Below are 20,229 nucleotides of genomic sequence, written 5' to 3' on the forward strand. Positions count from 1 at the left end.
TAAGGCCCACTTGCCCCCTCCCCCTCATTAGCCTATGAAATTACCCATTGCTATAAAAACTGACAACCCCATACCCTGGTGCTGCTCTAGCCTCCCGGGATGGCCAACACTGTGTCTGTGAAATGTGTTTCTAAATAAATCTACTTCGTACTATAACTTTGGAGAAGGCAATGGCACTCCACTCCAGTACTCTTGCCTGGAAAATCCCATGGACAGAGAAGCCTGGTAGGCTGCAGTCCATGGGGTTGCTAAGAGTCAGACACAACTGAGCGACTTAGGAGCAGCAGCAGCAACCTATAACTTTGTCTCTCACTGAATTCGTCCTGCAATGAGACATCAAGAACCCAAGCTTCATTAAGTCCTGAGACCAGGTGTGTGCTTTCAGTTAAAAGATCGCAGGTTCAGACCCCAATCAGAGTTGCATGGTTTACGCAAGTGACTGAGTGCCTTGCTTGAGGCCTCAGAGCTGTGATGTGCCAGGCCTGCGGAGTCCCCGAGGAGTGAATGCCTTCCCATCAGATTACTCTGCCTCCTTCAGCTTTCCAGAGAGAACAACAATGAAAAACAATGCACTAATTGTAAGGCAGTTGTAAGGAGCAGACTTGTGTCTTTTCAAAGGGAGAGTGATGTGAAGAATACAAAATGGGGCTCATTCAGGAAAGAGAGTTTGAACCATCAGTGTGAGAAAGCATTGTCAAGAAACTCCCCTGCAAGTAAACTAAGACAGAGTCTAAAATTCTGGCTACTCTCTCCACTCTTCTCCCTTCTTTTCTTCTTTCTCCACCTCCCATTCTCTTTCTATTCTCATTTTCCTTTTGTTTCTAAAGCCATTCTCCCTAATTCTTTGTGCATGCTAAGTCACTCCAGTTGTGTCTGATTCTTTGTGATCCCATGGACCGTAGCCCACCAGGCTCCTCTGTCCATGGGATTCTCCAGGCAAGAATACTGGAGTGGGTTGCCATGTCTTCCTCCAGGGAACCCACATCTCTTATATCTCCTGCACTGGCAAGCAGGTTCTTTACCACCTGGTGATACCTGGGAAGCTGTAATTCTTTGTACCCCTAGACTATTCTTTTTTCGACTTCCTCTTTTTATACTACCTCCCTCCTAAACTTCCACTCAAAATGAAAATTTTCTCCAATCCCTTCTTTCTGGCAGAGGAACTTTACCAATCTTCTCTAGAAAGATAATACTGTGTTTAGGAAATAGCAATGTGCTTTACTGACTGTGTTTCTCCTTTGGCAGTATTAATATCAAGCAGATCTCTCAAGGCAATAAATAACTTGTGTAAACTTACTGTTTGACAGGCATGGTTCTAAAAAACAGGAATACACAGATAAATAAGATATGACCTCCTGCCCAAGGAGATCACAGCTCAGTGATATATACATATGTGTGTGTGTATATACATATATATGTATATATGTATAGGATGTATTCCCTATACGTCTTGCCAAAGAACCAGGGCTTTATTCTGTTCCAGATGGGGAGTTACTATACATTTTTCAATAGATATATAACCTTTGATATATAGGCTGCAAAGCATGTTATAGCCTTCAGCCACTGCAGCCAGCCCAATGGTGCACCCTGAGGGGACTCAGGATAGGAAAGAACAGAATACCGGCCCTAGATAAGGTGCATATCAAAGGAATGATTTCAGTGAGCCCAATCTTTTGCAGCTCCCCACACATAAAAAAGTGCTACATTCATTAACTTGAGATGTTTGGTTTTTATTAATAGTAATCTTTTGATGTCTGATTCCCTGGTTTTTGTAGCAAAAAATCCTATGTATACGGGTTCCTAGCATACCTCTCAGAGTCATCTGAGAGACTTCTGACCAGGTTTGAGTCCTCAGAAAGTCCACTGAATAAAACACAATTCTTAGCTTTGAGGTTGCGCATTTCTTTTCAGTCGACAAGTGTTATAACAGAAGTCATGTACATAGTAGGATGGGGTGGGGGAGTTGAGTAGAAACTGTGAAAAAATGTGTGTTTGAGTCTTGAAGGCAAAGGTCATACGGTGGATGATGTATGCAGGGAAAGGCAACAGCATAAACAAAGGTACAGGATAAGAAAGTATATGAGGGACTTCCCCGGTGGTTCAGTGGTTAAGACCTTGCACTTCAACTGCCGGGGACTCTGGTTCGGTAGCTGGTTGGGAAACGAAGATCCCATATGCTGCAAGGTGTGGCCAAAAGACAAAAATAAAACAAAGACAAACAAAAAAGAAAGTACATGATGCTTGGTGAATGGTTGGTGTGGCTAGAGGGGAGGAGCAGGGGGGAGAGGAAACAACAAAAGACAAGGTGGGGACACCTGTGAAGGGCCTTCCCTATACGGCTTGCCAAAATCTGGGCTGTATTCTGTTCCAGACGGGGAGTCACTACACATTTTTCAAGTAGAGGAGTTGGTCTGAGAAGACTCATTTTCAATCAGGTAATTCAAACGGTAAGAATGAAAAACAGGTTGTTATGGAAAGAGATTGGATGTGGCTGGGCCACTTAAGAGCTATTGGAATATTGTTCCTCTCTCCTTATTTCTACTGTTTACCATGTACCAGTTTGTGGTTTTCTATTTTGGTGTCTTTTCAATATGCAATGTAACTCTCTTTCCCTTCCATCAGCCTCCCTTCTTTAAAACTTCAATTGCAATAGTCCAGTAAAAAAAAAAAACTAAAACAAACCAGAAAAACCCTATCCTACTAAAGTCAGAGAAACCAACTGGACTGTATACACTGTTTTCTGGTCCCAACTACCACTAATTTATTATGTGAGTCTGGACAAGAATCTCAGCCTGCCATGCTCTTAGTTATCAAATGAAATGTTTGAACTACCCTATCAAATAGATTCTAAGACACACAGTTTCTCAAATTTAACACTTGGAAATTGAGGACTATCCCACAACTGATGGTCCTACAATTACTCGTGACCTAGCAGTGGCCAAGAAGTCATATCTGCCATGCCTATATATACATAAATATGAAAAGCAACAGCTTCGAAACTAGCAAAAGGGGTGTCAGGGATTTGCAAAATGTCCCAGGGACTTTTCAAAAGAGTGAAACACTCTTTTAAAACTTAACATAAGGTTTAAGAGCCAACATCAAAGGCTTTTAGATCTTTTACAGGTTTTAAAAATTTAATTTAAGTAATTTACCATTTATTTAAATTTTAAAAAATTACCACTCTTCCTGGCATGGAGGAGATATTGTGTGGAAAAGACCAGTGATTCAGAAAGTTGGAATCTGAACATGAAGAAGCTTTAAGACTATTAACCAATTCATTTCCATTTTCCCTTTTTATGTATGCACAGAGGTGATATATGATTTTTTTTTAAAAACTATGCGTATTCACAGAAGCTTTATTTGTAATAGCCAAAACCATAAACAACCTGAATGTTCATTAGTAGGTGAGTAGATAAACAAATTGCGGTACATCCACCTAATGGAATTGAGAAGTAGAATATTTCCTGCCATATCAGTAAACAAAGGATCTCACAGTCATCAGTAATTGCAGCTACCATCAATGCTGAGCCCCGAAGGAACTCAGGAAGGAAAGAATACCTGCCATCTAGCAGCCATCAGACCACAGTCACACTCTACAGTAAGCCTTGAGGAAAGTCAGGGTGTGAAAACACAGGATACTGGCTCCAGGGAGGTGAGGTATACATCAAAGGAATGATTTCAGTGAGCCCAGACTTCTGCATCTTCCCATACATAGAAAACCAATAAGTTCCTTAATTTGAGATATCTGGTTTCCCTTTAATTAACAATAATCTTTTGATGTTCAGACTATTTGCCCTTTGTTGCAAAACTTCTATATAATCTGCCACCCCCATTTGCCTCCTCAAAGTGGTCTCTCAGGATTACTTGAGATGCTATCTCCCAGGCTTGACATCCTAAAAATTCCCACTGAATATAACATAACTCTCAACTTTTAGGTTATGAATATTTTTTAAGTCAACAGAATCTACTCAGAAATAAAAATTAATGAACTATTGATACACACAACAACATAGATGAATCTCAAAACAATTATACTGAATGAAAGAAGCCAGACCAAAAAGAATGTATGTGGCATGGTTCCATTTGTCTACAATTCTAGAAAATGTAAACTGATCTATATGACAGCAAACATATCAGTAGTTGCTTAGGGATGGAAGAGAGGTAGGGAGGGGAAGAGGAGTATGAAGGGGCATGAGGAAATTTGGTGGGTTTGTCATGATGGCTTCACAGGTGTATGCATTTGTCAAAACTTATCAAACTTTTGCTTCAAATCTGTGCAATTTGTTGAATGTCAATTCAAAAAACTATGTGTAAATCTAGAACAGCTCTTCAATAAAGTAAAAAATATATTTTTAAGAAGGGTCACTTTTCTTTTTTGTAATGCTTCATGCCTTTCAGGATCTTAGTTCCCTGGCCAGGGACTGAACCCAGGTCCCGACAGTTAAAGAACCAAGTCCTAACCACTGAACCACAAGGGAATTCCCAAGATGGGTCACATTTTAACTGGTAGCATGGGCACTTCCCTAGCAGTCCAGTGGTTAAGACTTCATGCTTCCAATGCAGGGCATGCAAGTTTGATCCCTGATGGGGCGTGGGGTAGAGGGAAAAAGATCCCACATGCTGTGCGATGTAGACAAATGATGGAAAAAAATAAAGACAATAATTGGCAGAATTTTTCTTCACAGTGCTATGTAAAATATTGGTATATTTTATGACTGATGGTATCTTAGATAAGATTCTATTTGTAGTTCTGGTCCAGAATTCTACGAGTATACCCCAACTTCTTATCTTCCCCTGAAACAGACTAGTTTTGGTTTTCTTGATCATACCATTAATTTACCAATCGTGCGTACGTGTTCGTGTGCATGCTTAGTCGTTCAGTTGTGTCCGACTCTTTGTGACCTATGGACTATAGTCTGCCAGGCTCCTTTGTCAATGGGATTCTCCAGGCAAGAATATTGGAGTGGGTTGCCATTTCCTCCTTTAGGGGATCTTCCCTACCCAGGGATTGAACTCGCATCTCCTGCATCTCCTGCACTGGCAGGCAGATTCTTTACCACTGAGCCACTTGGGAAGCTGAATCTACCAGTCACTTCCAAAACTCTGATCAGCTGGATTTCCTCCATTTCCACCCTTGTCTCACTAGTTACCACTTCCACTGGATTCTTACTGCATGATACTTTTCATATCATCCTTTTCTGTCAGTCTTGTTTTAGATCTTTGTTCCTTTGGACCTGGAGTACCCTCATTGCATTTTTAAAGGATTCTATTCTTCCCTCTAAGCCACCAGAGTACCATAGTTAGATCATCTTTTTTCACACTGCAAACAAGCCACTTCCCTGATTAAGGACTTACAATGGCTCCCTTTTGTCTACAGAATGAAATTTACACAACCTAGCATCCTAAACTCCCACTATTTGGCTTTGATCTGCACTTTGTATTTTCTGTCTTCATAACTTTCCTAAGGGAGCCCTCCAATCCAACCAAAATGGTTTATTCACTCTCTGTGGTAGGCAGAATAATTGTGTCCTAAAGATGCCCACATGCTAATCCCCAGAACCTGGGATGTTACTTCACATGGCAAAAAGGACTGGGTGTGATTAAATCAAGGATTGTAAACTAGGGAGACTATCCTGGATTATCTGGGTGGGCCCACTGTAATCACAAAGGCTCTTAAAAGATGGGAGAGGAAGGTAGAAGAGTCAGAGAATGAGATTGATGACAGAAGCAGAGACAGAGTGATGCAATTGCTGGCTCTGAAGATAGAGGAAGGGGCCAAGAGCCAAGAAATGTGTGCAGCTCTAGAAGCTGGAAAAGGTCTGGGAATTAATTCTCCCCAGAGTCTTCAGAAAGAAATTCAGCCCTACTGACATGCTGATCTTAACCCAGTGAAACCTGCTTTGGACTTCCCACCTCCTAAGCAATGCCATAATAAATGTATGCTGTTTTAGGCTCCTGCATTTGTGACAGCAGCAATAGGAAACTAATATACTCCAATATACTCCCTTATTCATGGCCTTCCATTTTACCAGATAATTTTTCTGGATATCTTGTTTGCTCCTCCCCTCCCCATTCACTCCCGACTGCTCTGCGCCCCAGGAAGATGATGTATTTACACGGCATCATCAGGCTCCCTTGCTTTCTGACTCATTTGGCCAACAGGAGGCACTAGCAGGAAACTGGAGGGAGGTTGGTGCAGAAAGCAACACGGCCCACTAGGAAGCCTTCTCTAGGGCTGCCCCCACCCGTCTTGCTGACTTGAGGCCTGGGGGTGATGAAGGGTCCCTGTGTGGTTGGTGCCAGATTTCTGCCTTTGTACTCCTCACACCCTCCCTACAGCTCTGCAAATAGGATCTTTATTTACATTCCCTCAAATTACTCTGTTGAGTGTGTCCTCTGTTTCTTGTTGGGACCTTGGCTGTTATTGTAATGTCACTTGGAATGCCGTTCTCTGTTCTCATGGCCTATCCATGTGCTCTGCTTTGGAGACCTGGCTCAGGTCCCAGCTCTGCGGACCACAGAATGTCAGGGCTGACTGAGGCCTGAAAGGTCATCCAGTCCAGCAACACAGATGGTTTTTCTCCTGCTTCTCTGACCACTTCTTCTCGGTCTCCTTTGGCAATTCTTCCTCTGCCTTAAGTACTGGCATGTTACAAGATCCTGTCTTACCATTTCTTTTCTTACACTGTACATTCTCCCTGGGAGAAACTTGTCCCCTCCAAAGTTCTCATTATAATCCACATCCTGAGGACCCTCAAATCTTTGATTAAGACTTTGTTCCTTGAGGACTAGATCCATGTATTCCCACTGCTGAACCAACATCTCCACTTCACTGAATTAGGCATCTCAAATGGCAGAAGTACTTGCATCATCTTTCCTGCCAAACAGCTTCTCCTCCTCTGGAATTTCCAATTTCAGAAATGTGGCCAAGAAAGCAGGGAACCATCCTTGACATCTCCTCTTCCTGTCTTCTCCCCATTCATCAATCCAGGCCTTACCTAAACATGTTGATGATCCATCTGCCTCACTCATCTGCACTGCCACATCCAGTCTTAGTCCATTTTGATCAATTCTTCATACAAATGGCCAAAGTGATCTTTTTAAACAACTCTGCCCTAGTTGCCTAAAATCCTCCTGTGGCTTCCCTTTGCCTTGAGGATAAGGTTCAGATCCACAGTCTGACCCCTGTCATCCTCATCAGCCTCATCCTGCACTGCACCCCCCAGCTTCTGGCTCCAGCCTCCTGGACGGCTTCCAACTCCTGGATCACGCCTTATGTTGTTTCCTCTGCTCAGAGCACTCTTAGCCCTTCTTCCTCTGGCTGACGCCAGCTCAGCTCATCTTCCAGTCTCAATGTAAGCTTCACTCAGTTTGTAATGACCTAGAGGGGTGGGATGGGGGGGGTGAGCGGGAGGGAGGCTCAACAGGGAGGCGAGGAGATACATGTACACATACAGCCAACTCCCATTGTTGGACAGCAGAAACTAACACGACACTGTAAGGTAATTATTATTAAAAAATAAATAAGAATGTAATCTTCAATTTCTCAAAGTTGTCTTGTTCGTAACCACAGGCAGGTCTGACTCATTCCCCACCCCAAGGCATACCCCTTGTTCAGAGCTCTTCTTGACTTTATTACAACTGCTTGTTTTATCTCTGTCTTTTTTGCTAAGCTCTGTGAGGGTGGGGACTGTATCTGTTTTAGTCACTGTTATGGTCCTGGCTCCCAGCACAGGTCTTGACCCAGGATAAGCATCCAACAAATATCAAGTGAAGGAAATGAGCTCAGAAAGGTGAAGTGACCTGTTGGTTCAAAACTCATTCCACCATATCCACAGCCTCCACTTTCTGCTATGGAACTTTCTGAGGCCACCTAAGCACATAACAGTTGCTCTGCTCTCTAAATTCAACTACACCACCAGATCCTAGAGGACAGGGATGATGTCATGATTCTTTCTATTCCTGGGCCTCTTGTAGATTCATTCAACAATTATCTACTGACATCTCACCTTTTTCACTGCTGGGACAAGAGCAGTGAACAAAACAGATGATATCTCATACCAGAGCTGACCTTACAGTTTGGCAGTAGGAGAGACATTAATTAAGTAGTTACAATAACATGTTAATACTATGTAACAGTCCCTGTTAAAACAAATTGCATATGTTGCACTAGTACATCAGGAGGGCGTGAAAGCAAGAGGAGAAAAAAAAAAATTGCACCTTCCTGAAGCACAACTTTGAAGATTTGGGGGAAAGCTGGTTTTATTTTTAATAACAAATATAGATGTATGTGGACATATTATTCACATAGCTTTTAAAGTCAAATCACAGATTTCTGGCTCAAGGATGGCCTGCTCTAGCCCCTACCCAGGGCCCCAAGTGTTCACACTTGCCCTCTCCTCCTGTAAGTGATGCCGCAGTGGAAAGCTTCCAAACGTCACTGCAGTCGCACCTCCGGCAGAGTGCCTGTCCCATGGCGAGCTCTCAACATGCAACAAGAGACTAACTGCACACTGGAGTGAAGCAAGTGCCAAGCAGCGCTTTCAGGAGTCCAGGTGCACATGCATACCAAGGTTAGAAAACAGAAAATAGGAGCAAGAACTGGAGCTGAAGGGAGGATGACTTGGGCCCTCCAATAACTCTTCCTATCAAAGGTATGAACCTTGAGAAGGAAAACAAGGAGTGTGGCTTTCTTTACTTCTTCCACTACCTTATTTGTATATGTATTTCATAACTGGTATAAAAGAGGAAAATCAGATACAACACAAAGTGCCCAAACTTTGATCTCACCTCCATGCAGACTTGGAATCAAACCCAAAACATGCAGCCCTATTTAATAAGCCTGATCCAAACCAAAGACCCATTTTTACAGAAGAGTAACAAAAAATACTTGTAAAACCTAGTGAAAAGTTTTGTAAATGGGTAAAACTGCCACGAATTGCTTAGGAGTACACACACATCTGGGAAAGCTACAAAGGACAACACGTGGAAAGGACAGACATCTCAGAAGGAGGGACTGGGGATCCGACTGCGGAAGGATGAGCTGACCTTCCACTGCACTGATGATGATTTCATCCCAAGAGGGGAAGTCAGCATGTGAGAAGTTATTATTCTTTATTATGTATCTTCAATATTTTATAATAATTTTTCAACAATGAGTGAACCAGTTTGCACAAGAGAGCCAAATTTACATTTTCTAAAACTAGTAAATTAGAAAAAAAAATCAGCTTATCAGTATATCCTCCAACAAAACAAAACAGGAATTTTTAAATTGGGTATAACTGTTTTACAATTTGTGTCTGTTTCTGTTGTACAACAAAATGAATCAGCTACATGTATACATATATCCCCTTCTCCACCCCCCATCCCACCCCACTAGGTCATCACAGAGCACCGAGCTGAGCTCCCTGAGTTATAAAGTAGCTCCCCACTAGGTATCAAAACAGGAAGTAATCCTACATATTTAATTTCTTTCTAGCTGCAGGCAAATACAAAGATGTATACAAAACACAAAGCCTGTGTTTTGGAATCTAGCTATTTCAAGATGGCTCTTTCAAGCCTTTTTTTTTTTTTTTTTTAAATAACCGAGTGGCTCCTGCCATATCCTCAGAAATCTGTGTAGGAGATGCAGGACAGAGAATGGGGTGTGATAAGGAGGAATTTCAGGCAAAAAATATGAGAAAGCAATTGGAAGGGACAAGCTGAATGGAGAATGAGGGATAGATCTTACCAGAATGAAAAGCTGTCCTATCTCACAACACAAACGTGGCTATAGCTTAAACTGCTCAAAAGCAGTCTCCTTTTAAAACAGTGTGCCCACCAGTAACCACTCCCTCCAGGTTCAGAAGAGAACAGAAGACAAAAAGCATAGACCTTGGAGTCAACTAGCCCTGGATCTGATGGTTACAATTCATGTGCGAGTGACAGCCTGTCTGAGCCTCTGTCTCATCCTCAGCGAAACAGGCAGAGCAGTACTTATCTCAGAGGGTGGAGGTGATGTTTAATGTGGTGATGTATCTACCAGGAACAGCTGCTAACACATTCAAGCCCTCAGTCAAAGCCATTTCTCTTCTGTCCTTGGGTGCAGTCTTCCACGTGGGCTATTTGCTCCCTCCATTATCCTTGTCAGAGTCGGTTGAACGTGGAGAGGCAGCGCCCTATGGGAACCCTGAGTCAGCGCCTCCAGGTGTAGTGAGCTGCCATGGGGAGGCTGGCCAAAGTATGAGACAGGTTTCCACAGCGGCGGGAAGTTGCCAAGAAGCTTCCTGGCTGGGGCAGAGGGCTCTAGGATGGAAATCTCACTGTCTGCTCAGACCGCCACCTGGTTTCTAATTCTCTTGGCAGGTCCTACTCCCTGTCGCTGCCCTACCCCTTTGTCTGCCCCTATTCTCTGCTTTCTAAGGAGTTCCTGTTTCTGGACTTCTGCGTACCTCCTTGCCTTCCACTTGGGTGTCAGTCTCCAGCTGCCTATTGGTTCTAGCTATGTCCCCTTATATTGGCTTTGGGAAGTTATGGGCTTCTCATTCCCTGACTGGCACCAAGGGTTCTCTGCTGTTTTGTTGACAAAAGCTGGCTTCTGTCTGCTTATGAATTTTTGGCTCACCTATCTTCTCTCCCTCTCCAGTATCTGTCTCCCAGTTTGGTTTTGATCAAAGCTTTGTTAAGGGTTACAGGTGCTATGTGCCCTTTGACTCATGACTGCTTATCAAGATGATATGCAAAATATTTAATAACTGGTGTGAAATGGGCGTTGGTCATCAGAATGGATGTCAGCTATAAACAAGAGGGGTGGCTGACCCTGCATATATTGGCTGAACAGCTGCCCAGCTCCCTAGACTCTGGACCCCTCCCACTGCTCTGACAAGAGGCCTTCTGGTTCCTTCATTGGACTGGAACCTCAGATTTGCTCCTTACTCCTCACATCCTGGCTTGCTGCAGCTGGTCTTGTGCCTTGTTTCATGAGCTCCTATTACCCACAGTCCTAGGGCTGACCTTCTCATTCCCTCTCTATTCAGCTATCAGCAGGGAAACCCAGGAATACTGATGACACATATGAAAGAGATGGGATAGCCTTGGTGCCAAACCAGGGGGGCAAAACATAAAAGCCTATGAGTGTGTGTGTAGGAAATAATCCTGTAGCAAAAGATTCAGTATAAAATCAAAGTGTTATATCTTAAGAATTGGTTCTGTTTTCTTAGTCTGGTAGTAGGAAATCTTCTGCACCTGCCTTCTATGAGCTCCTCTGATCCGCTTATAGTCTATAAGGAAACATTTAGTTGTATGTGATTCACAAATAAAGCAAACAAGAGGAAATCCTTGAACTTCTGTCAGAAAGCTAGGTCTGTTTTTCCTCCGACATTCCCCTAATTAAAAATAGAAAGAACCAGCACCTAGAACTTCCTGCTATAGAGGCACAGATCTTGAACTCAGAGAGAAAAGGGATAGCGCTTTCAGGATGGTTTGTGGGGAGGGCTAGAAATTCTAAGGTATGGGAATTTCAGAATTTGAGGTTGGAATTAGGGGAGGGGGTGTCTTAAGAATAAACGATTGGTAGCAATTAAGACAAAGCAAGAAAGAGAACTTCCCCTGACCCCACTCACTCCTCCAACAGGACTGAAATCTTGAGTGAGCGCAGGGAGACACAGACTCACTGTGAGTTCCCTGCAGATACACTGCAGATGTCCACACTGTCCTCTGCAATCCTTTCCCTTTGTTTGCTTACCTATTTTATCAATCAGCCCAATTTTTAATTTAAAAAGTTCAAATCTACAGAAAAGGTAAAAAACAGAACACCTATATACCACTCTCTTTGATTCACTGTCATCATTTTGCTACATTCTCCAGCTTCCTCCCCAACCCTTTTACTCCCCCCACCCTGAACCAGCTGAAAGTTGCAGATGTCATGCCATTTTGCCTCTAAAACCTACACCTTGAAAGAAAATGACAGTGTCCTACATGACCACTGTACCATCGCTACACCTAAGAAAATGAAAAGTAATTCCATGATATTTATCTAATATGTAATCCATATTCAAATCTCTCCAATTGTCTCAAACTCATCATTCATAGCTATTTTTTTTTTTTCTGATTTAGGATCCAAAGTTCACACATCCCAATTTACTGTTAAGTCAGTTGAACATTTTAATCTACAATATCCTGGCCCCACCATCTTTTTTGGCAGGAACATTACACAGGGGAAGTTATGACCACCTTATTGCATAACCCAACAGGAGACTCGTGGTACATGTCGGTATGCTTGATCATTCAGCCTAAGGTGATGACTTTCTCATCTCTCTATTGTAAGGACACATTTTCCCTAGGTAATATGTGGCAAAATACTTTGAAATAATGTCAAAATCCTCCTCCCCAACAACCTCTGGCTCAAAGGTTTTGTCACCTGTGCATGAATCCTTGCCTGAATCAGTTACATTAGAGTGCAGAGCGCTGGTTTTCTGATTCTCTCATTCCTGCTATTGTGTATTTATTATTCAAACAATGACCCATCAGTACCCATCCTCTCTATCCTCAGTGTCTGTACTCTCTGGTTACTTGCTGCTTCGGTTCCTCCCCTTCTCCTTGCTCACCACCGCTGAGGGCTCCTGCCTAGCCCTGGGGAGCCATTTACATCTCTCTTTATCTGATGATCCCATCAGTTCACCTTCAGCCAATTAAAAACAAACACAGAAAATCCACAGCATGTTGTTGTCTACATAGTTATAGTAATTCACAAAAATTAAAACAGTTGTAATGCATATTTATTGGATTAGACTGCAGAGAGTAGAGAAAACCAGTTCTATTTTTTTTAAAAATCAAGTTGCCTAAACCCTGAAAAATCTTTCCTCCTCACTAGGTAAAACCTCCTGTCACAGTCAGGCTTTCTATAATGGTGTTGAACAGACGCATCCTCTTCGCCTTAGTTCCTTGGTATCAGAGCCTTGAAAGACAGAGGTTTAGAAATCATTTAGGCGGAACACCCCGTTTTACACGGAGAGAGAGGTTAAAAGAGGTGAAGAGACTTGCCCAGGGTCCCTTAGCTCCTTAATGGCATAGCTAGGGAAATGAGTTTTTATGATACCTGCTCCGACGTTCTTTTCATTCCCTTCCCAAGGACCTGGTGATCCCGATGTTTATAATAGGCAAGGGGAAGCCCGTAGCATTCACAGCCTTCGTTGCTAATTCGCATTTTGCCTGCATCACCTTCCCATCTTTGCATACTTCAAAAATTCCCATCAGGAGCCATTATTGTCATTGTTATTATTAAAAACCAATTTTCACTCCTGCAGGTCAACAAGGAAAATTTAGGAAGACTCAAGGGAGCACATACTAACATTACTTAAATAGGGGGGGTGGGGTGGAAATAGAGTCTCACGACCTGCATCAGGCCGCTCTCTGAACGCTGCTTTCTTGGAGGCTGAAACACCCTGCGGGTGACAGCTCCAGCCGGAGTCCACCCTTTCCCGCCGCCCGATCTAACGCTGCAGTGACAGGCATTAGGCTCCAGGAGCTTGTCAAAGGTTCACAGGAGAGAAGTGGGGAACAAAGCCCAGCGTGGAAACACCCGGCCCCGCAGCTCAGGGAGGACAGAGACCGCGCCCTCATTGCGGCGGCCGGGGGATGCAGAGACTGCGGAGCCGCAGTGCAGCGCGTGGGACCCACACCCGCTGGGCGCCTGCCTCCCGCGCAGCCCTCCACCGCGCTTTCCTCCGCGCCGCCGGCCGAGCGGAGGAGGCCAGAGGCGGTGCCGGCTCCGCGCGTCCTCCCGGCTGAGCGCCGACCCCGCAGAGCATCCTCCCGCGGGCAGGGAGGGCGCGGCCGCCCCGCGCTGCTGGCCTGGGGGCTGCAGACGGTACCTCTCCCGGGGGGCCCCCACCCACCCCTGGCGCGCTCACCCGTGCGTGAGCCCATCCCGGAGCGGGCGGTGCGGGCCGTCAGTCCGTCTGGCCCGAAGGAGCGGGGCCGGCGAGCAGGGCGGCGCCGTGGCCGGGGCGAGCGCGGCGATCAACAGGCGGCTCCCGGCCGGGCGCGGCGCCTGGGCGCGCGGCTGCCTCGAAGCAGGCTGGGAAGCGTAGTTCGGAGCGGCGAGCGGCGGCCGCGCGGAGGCTGGACCCTCTGCCCTCTGGCTGTCGCCCCGGGCTTCCCCACCCACCGCTGCAGGTGTCCTCGCCCGGAATCTGAGTCCCGACCCCGTAAGCGCTGTGCGGGCGAACGGGACCTCAGCCTTGGGACCAGGCTGTGACGGGCTCTCTTGGGGAGCCCGGGGCTACGGATAGGGTGGGTGGCAAAGGCTCTCCAAGCTTGTGAGGAGCAGCTGGGTGAGTGAGCACCGTTACTTCGAAGCCGGGAGAACACCGCTTAGACACAGACGAGGCCTGTCCTGGGTTTTACTGGCTATACGCCGGCCTCAGGCGGAGAGTGGGGAGTGGTGGCTGGGGCACATGCCTGGGGGTAGGGAGGTGGGGTGTGGCGAGGCTGATCTAAAGTTTGTGGGTGAGGATGTTCGTCAGCCCACGCACACGCGGGGCATCCTCATCTGTAAAGTATAGACTTAAAGCTTGAAGGTAAGTTGTGAGGACTAAATGCATTTTAGGTGCTTATGTGAAAGCCCCTGTTGTCAGGGGGCCCTTAGCACATACTCAATAAGGTTTCTCAGGAGTTACGGGGAGACCCGGGCACACTTCCGGTCTTGAAAGCCCCGTGTGTAATGCTAAGCTAAAGATAGTTGGCCTCGTTGGTCTGGATAAATAAATGTTAAAACTCATTGGGTTTGCTGTTGTCAGCTATTTAGCCGGCTCACTTCACGCGGAATATGTACTGTGATGTGCCCTCTATGCCAGGTTCTTGGGAGCTACAAAGACAGAGATAATACTGTCTGGTCTGTGAAGCATGGAAGTGGGGGCGGGGGGTGGTGCGACCTAGGACAAAGATTGAAATTATGAAAATACATGGCATAATAGGGTTACCTTCCAAAAGCATTTTCTACCACTTGTGACATCTCTCCTTTCTGAACTCTTGCTGCATACTTTCAATGCAATATTTCACGTTATAGTGAGATTTGCATTTTCCAGATATGGTGGAAGGAAAATGAACCAAAGGGATGGATGCAGCATTGCTGGCATAATCTCTGAAACAGGCAGAGTGAATGGATGTGAAACAACATCATAATCTGGCAATGACCTGTGCAGTGACCATGTGACCAAAAAAAAAAAAAAAAATGCTGCAGAGAAGATTCTGTGTTTGAAAATAGTAGCATCACTTTACATTTGTGGAAGTACATTCCTATCCATGTTCTCATTTGACTTTTCCAACAACCCTGTGAGATGCAGGGTTAGGATTTTCTTCAGTCAGAGTTCCAAGAGGCACAGAGAGGTGATATGAGTTATTCAAGGCCATCCAGCTGGTCACTAAGCCTTCTTCTCTCCTCTGTCCTGGCCTTCTCTGAAGAGGCACTCTCAGTGCTGTCTTTCATTTGTATATTTCAAAACAGGGCCGTGCCTTCCCCAGGAAGAGGGCTGAGTCAGAAAATAAAGTTAATTCTCAAAGGCTCTTGGAACTATAAGCTAAAACAATGGCATCCGGTAGCTGCTGACCGAGAGACCAGTGTTGTGTCCGCTAGCAGCACTGTAGTGATGGACTACAGCTTCTGTCACTACACTGTAGTGATGGGCTACAGATTCTGGTGAACCTCCTCACCAGAATGTCAAATCTGCAAGAGAAGGAGTGAAACGAAAGGGAGGTGTGGCCACATCAATTTAAACCACATTCCTATGTTTTCCTGTATTTTTTTAATTCCAAATGTCATATGTAACAGATCAGATGCCTTTGACTTTTTTTTATGTTGAACATTTGTCACAAGTTATAGCTTTCTGTTAAATAAGAATAGGACTGCTTACAGATCAAGCTAGTAGCTGCCCCAGAGAAAGCTGGTGGTAGGCATAAGCTGAAAACAACAAAGCAATTTTATTCAGATTGTAAGAAAGGGTAGCAAATGTTTCATATAGCAAAGATTCTTTGTTGTTGTTCAGTCACTAAGCCATGTCCAACTCTTTTTGACCCCATGGACTGCAGCACACCAGGCTTCTCTGTCCTTCACTATCTCCCTGAGTTTGCTCAAACTCAGATCCATTGAGTCAGTGATGCTATCCAACCATCTCATCCTCTGTTGTCCCCTTCTCTTCTTGCCCTCAATCTTTCCCAGCATCAGACTGTTTTCCAGTGAGTCAGCTCTCCATATCAGGTGGCCAAAGTATTGGAGCTTCAGCTTCAGCATCAGTCTTTCCTATGAATATTCAGGGTTAATTTCCTTTAGGATTGACTGGTTTGATCTCCTTGCTGTCCAAGGGACTCTCAAGAGTCTTCTCCAACACCACAGTTCAAAAGTGTCAATTCCTCAGTGCTCAGCCTTCTTTATGGTCCAACTCTCACATATGTACATGAATACTGGAAAGACCATAGCTTTGACTGGTTGGACCTTTGCTGGCAAAGTGATGTCTCTGCTTTTCAATATACGGCTTAGGTTTGTCATAGTTGTTCTTCCAAGGAGCAAGCATCTTTTAATTTCATGGCTGCGGTCACCATCCGCATTGATTTTGGAGCCTAGGAAAATGAAATCTGACACTGTTTGCACATTTCCCCCATCTATTTTCCATGAAGAAATAGGACCAGATGCCATGATCTTAGTTTTTTGAATGTTGAGTTTTAAGCCAGATTTTTCACTCCCCTCTTTCACCTTCATCAAGAGGATCTTTAGTTCCTCTTCACTTTCTGCCATTAAAGTGTTATTATCTGCCTATCTGAGGTGGTTGATATTTCTCCCAGCAATCTTGATTCCAGCTTGTGATTCATCCAGCTCTGCATTTTGCATGATGTACTCTGCATATAAGTTAAATAAACAGGCTGACAGTATATGGCTTTGACATACTCCTTTCTCAATTTTGAACCAGTCCATTGTTCCATGTCCAGTTCTAACTGTTTCTTCTTGTCCTGCATACAGGTTTCTCAGGAGGCAGGTAATGTAGTCTGGTATTCCCATCTCATTAAAAATATTCCATAGTTTGTTGTGATCCACACAAAGGATTTAGCACAGTCAATGAAACAAAAATAGATGCTTTTTTGGAATTCCCTTGCTTTTTCTATGATCCAGTGTTTGTTGGCAATTTGATCTCTGGTTCCTCTGTGTTTTCTAAATCCAGCTTGAACATCTGGAAGTTTTTGATTCATGTACTGCTGAAGCCTAGCTTGAAGGATTTTGAGCATAATCTTGCTGGCATGTGAAATAAGTGCAATTGTATGGTAATTTGAACATTCTTTGGCCTTGCCTCTCTTTGGGATTGGGATGAAAATTGACCTTTTCCAGTCCTATGGCCTTTCTCGGTCCTGCTGTTTTCCAAATTAGCTGGCATTAATGAGTGCAGCACTTTAACAGAATCATCTTAGATTTGAAATAGCTCAGCTGGAATTCCATCACCTCCACTAGTTTTGTTCACAGTAATGCTTCCTAAGGCCCACCTAACTTCACACTCCAGAATGTCTGTCACACTCCAGGATATCTGTGGTGAGTGACCACATCATTATTGTTATCTGGGTCATTGAGAGCTTTTTGTACCATTCAGTGTACTCTCTCTCTCACTGACTTCCTTGTGTTTTCCCACAAGGAAAGCGTCTGCTTATGATGAGATGAATGAAGCACTGTTTCAGTTGAAGACTGTGAAAGGAAGCTGGCAAACAAATGATTTCGTAGGTTAAAGTCATAGTTGGCAGTCAAAGCAGAGATACAAGAGCTATCCAACAGTCCCAGTCCCATCTATATGAAAATGCAAAATTGAAACACAACTCCTAGAGCTGGAAGTGACCTTATAGATCATCTTATCTCGTCTCTTCTTCATGCAGTGAGGAGGCTGATACATCAACAGTAAATTCTCAATGGAACATATAGCATACACCACTGAGGACACACAGAAGATACTGTTGCTTGCCTACTCATCATCCATGCCCCTCTCTTCCTTCTTTACAGAAGCCTGTTCAGATGTTTGTCTATTGGGGAACATGATGCTATTACCATCCCATACCAACCTATCATGGGTATAGGGAATAGAATCATCTTGACTGGCCCTTCAGAGATTAGGGGTGGGCATGTGGCCCAGTTCTGGCCAGTGAGACCTAAGGAGGGGTTTGCTGAAGGCCTTCTGGGAAAGGTTTTCTTGCTCTTGAATAGAAGCATACAGAGATATATGCCACCATCTCCATGGGATGTTGTTGCATCTGGCTGTGTTCCTAGAAACTGGAATAGCCATCTCAGAGCTATCAGAGGTTCCAAGCTTAGGACAAAGCCAACACACTGATGATGGCGGACTAAAGAGAATGAACTTGGGTCTGTGATGTTGTTGTTGAGTCAGTAAACCAATCAGCCCTGGTGCTGCCCAACTTCTGGATTTCTTGTAATATGAGATAATAAATATCCTTATTGTTGAGACCATTTGAGATAGAATTTTCTGTTACTTGAAGCTGAAAGAATCCTAAGTGTTGCAGATGAAATGTGAAAACAATTTCTTTGGATGGAATGAAGTTGATAAAAAACAACAACAACAACAACAACTACAATGCAAGGCAAAGATTAGGGATATTATCACCTTATGGATAGAGGCATGCATTTTAACTATGGTTAAACTATGGTTTCCAATCCAGACAGGTCTGGGTTGAACCCACTTATTTACTGCTTGCTTGATTGTGGTCAAATTTCTTTAACCTTTCTAAGCCTCATTTTCTTCACTCCTAGGCTGGAAATATTAATACTTACTACATGGGGCTGTTGTGAAGATGAAGTGAGATAATTTGTATCAAGTAGGCTACAAAGGGTGTGGTGCTCAGTAAGCACTAAAGGAGTGATGGCTATCTTGATGAAGTATGAATTATCTTATTTATAGTGTAAAAAATAACACGGTAACAACAAGCATCTAAAAGTGAATCACTGTGTAATAGTGATCATGTTAAATGACACCACAAGGATGCAATCAGCAAAATCCAGAATGTAGGAAACTCTGTGTGACAACCCAGTTCTTCAATAAATAAATTGCAAGAAAAATAAAAGATGGAGAGCTTATAGATACACAGAAATAGAAGAGACAACCAAATGCAATGTGTTGATATTGATTTGAATAAAGCAGTTGTTTGGTATCTTATGGTATTAATTTAAAATTGTTTGCATGTGATAATAGTATCATTATTTTTTAAAGAGTCCTTATCTTTTGGAAAGATATTACTGAATATTACTGAAAAAATGCTGAATATTTACAGAAGAGACAATATCTGAGATTTTTCTTTTCAAATAATCCAGCATGAGAGTAACTGTGAAACAAGATAGGCCATGAGTTGACAATGGTTGAAACTGACTAATGGAGCTTTATTAAACCATTCTTTTTACATATTCTGGGTACCTTTTGACCCCTTTCCTCATGATGAGAACTTTTTAAGGTCTATTCTCTTAGCAACTTTCAAATATGCAATACAGTATTATTAACTAGAGTCACCGTGTTGTACATTATATCCCCATCATGGGTTTATATTATAACTGGAAGTTTGTATTTTTGTCCCCCTGCACCCATTTCACTCACTCCCCACTCCTTGTCTCTGGCCCCCACTAGTCTGTTATCTGTATCTAGAAGCTTGGTTTTTGTTTTTGTTTTAGAGTACACATGTAAGTGAGATTATACAGTATTTGTCTTTCTCTTCTGACTTATTTCACTTAGCATAATGCTCTCATGTTGTCGCAAACAGCAAGCTTTCATTCTTTTTTTTGTGGCTAAATATCTCTCTATTTTTAAAATACAGCTTCCCTGAGGTAGATTTTGCATATCATAAATTTACACTTTTAAAGTGTACACTTCAATGGTTTTTAGTATATTCACAAAGTTATATAATTGTTACCCAGTCTGACTTTAGAATATTTTCAAAATCCCAAAAAGAAGCCTCATATTATATATCAGCAGTCACTCCCTCTTCCCCTAACACTCCCAGACCCTGACAAACACTAATCTATTTTTTTGCCTTCTCTGGATTTGCTTATTCTGGGTATTTCATATAAATGGAATCATACAACATGTGGTCTTTTGTGACTGCCTTCTTTCACTTAGCATAATGTTTTCAAGGCTTATGAATGTTGTAACATGTGTCAGTACTTAATTTTTTTATGATCAGTTCAGTAATACTCCACTGTATTGGTATATCACATTTTCT

General features: G+C 43.4%; 2 protein-coding genes across 3 annotated transcripts in view; one reads left to right on the forward strand and one right to left on the reverse strand.

The window, feature by feature from the left end:
- Window positions 1–13,979, reverse strand: part of TMOD2 (tropomodulin 2) — a 56,729-nt gene extending 42,750 nt beyond the window's left edge. Inside the window, exons 1-2 of one of the 2 annotated variants that reach the window (XM_070469279.1) lie at window positions 13,890–13,976; window positions 13,076–13,277 (exon numbers count right to left, since the gene is read on the reverse strand). The gene's annotated coding sequence lies outside the window, so the exon portion shown is untranslated. Of the gene's footprint in view, window positions 1–13,075; window positions 13,278–13,889 lie in introns of both variants that reach the window. The other variant, XM_020869211.2, reaches the window with a different exon arrangement.
- Window positions 13,980–14,224: 245 nt separating this feature from the next.
- Window positions 14,225–20,229, forward strand: part of LYSMD2 (LysM domain containing 2) — a 31,365-nt gene continuing 25,360 nt past the window's right edge. The window contains exon 1 of the mRNA XM_020869221.2: window positions 14,225–14,312. The gene's annotated coding sequence lies outside the window, so the exon portion shown is untranslated. The remainder of the gene's footprint in view (window positions 14,313–20,229) is intronic.

The sequence above is a fragment of the Odocoileus virginianus genome, chromosome 6 (genome assembly GCF_023699985.2).
Source record: "Odocoileus virginianus isolate 20LAN1187 ecotype Illinois chromosome 6, Ovbor_1.2, whole genome shotgun sequence".
Lineage (NCBI taxonomy): Eukaryota > Metazoa > Chordata > Mammalia > Artiodactyla > Cervidae > Odocoileus > Odocoileus virginianus.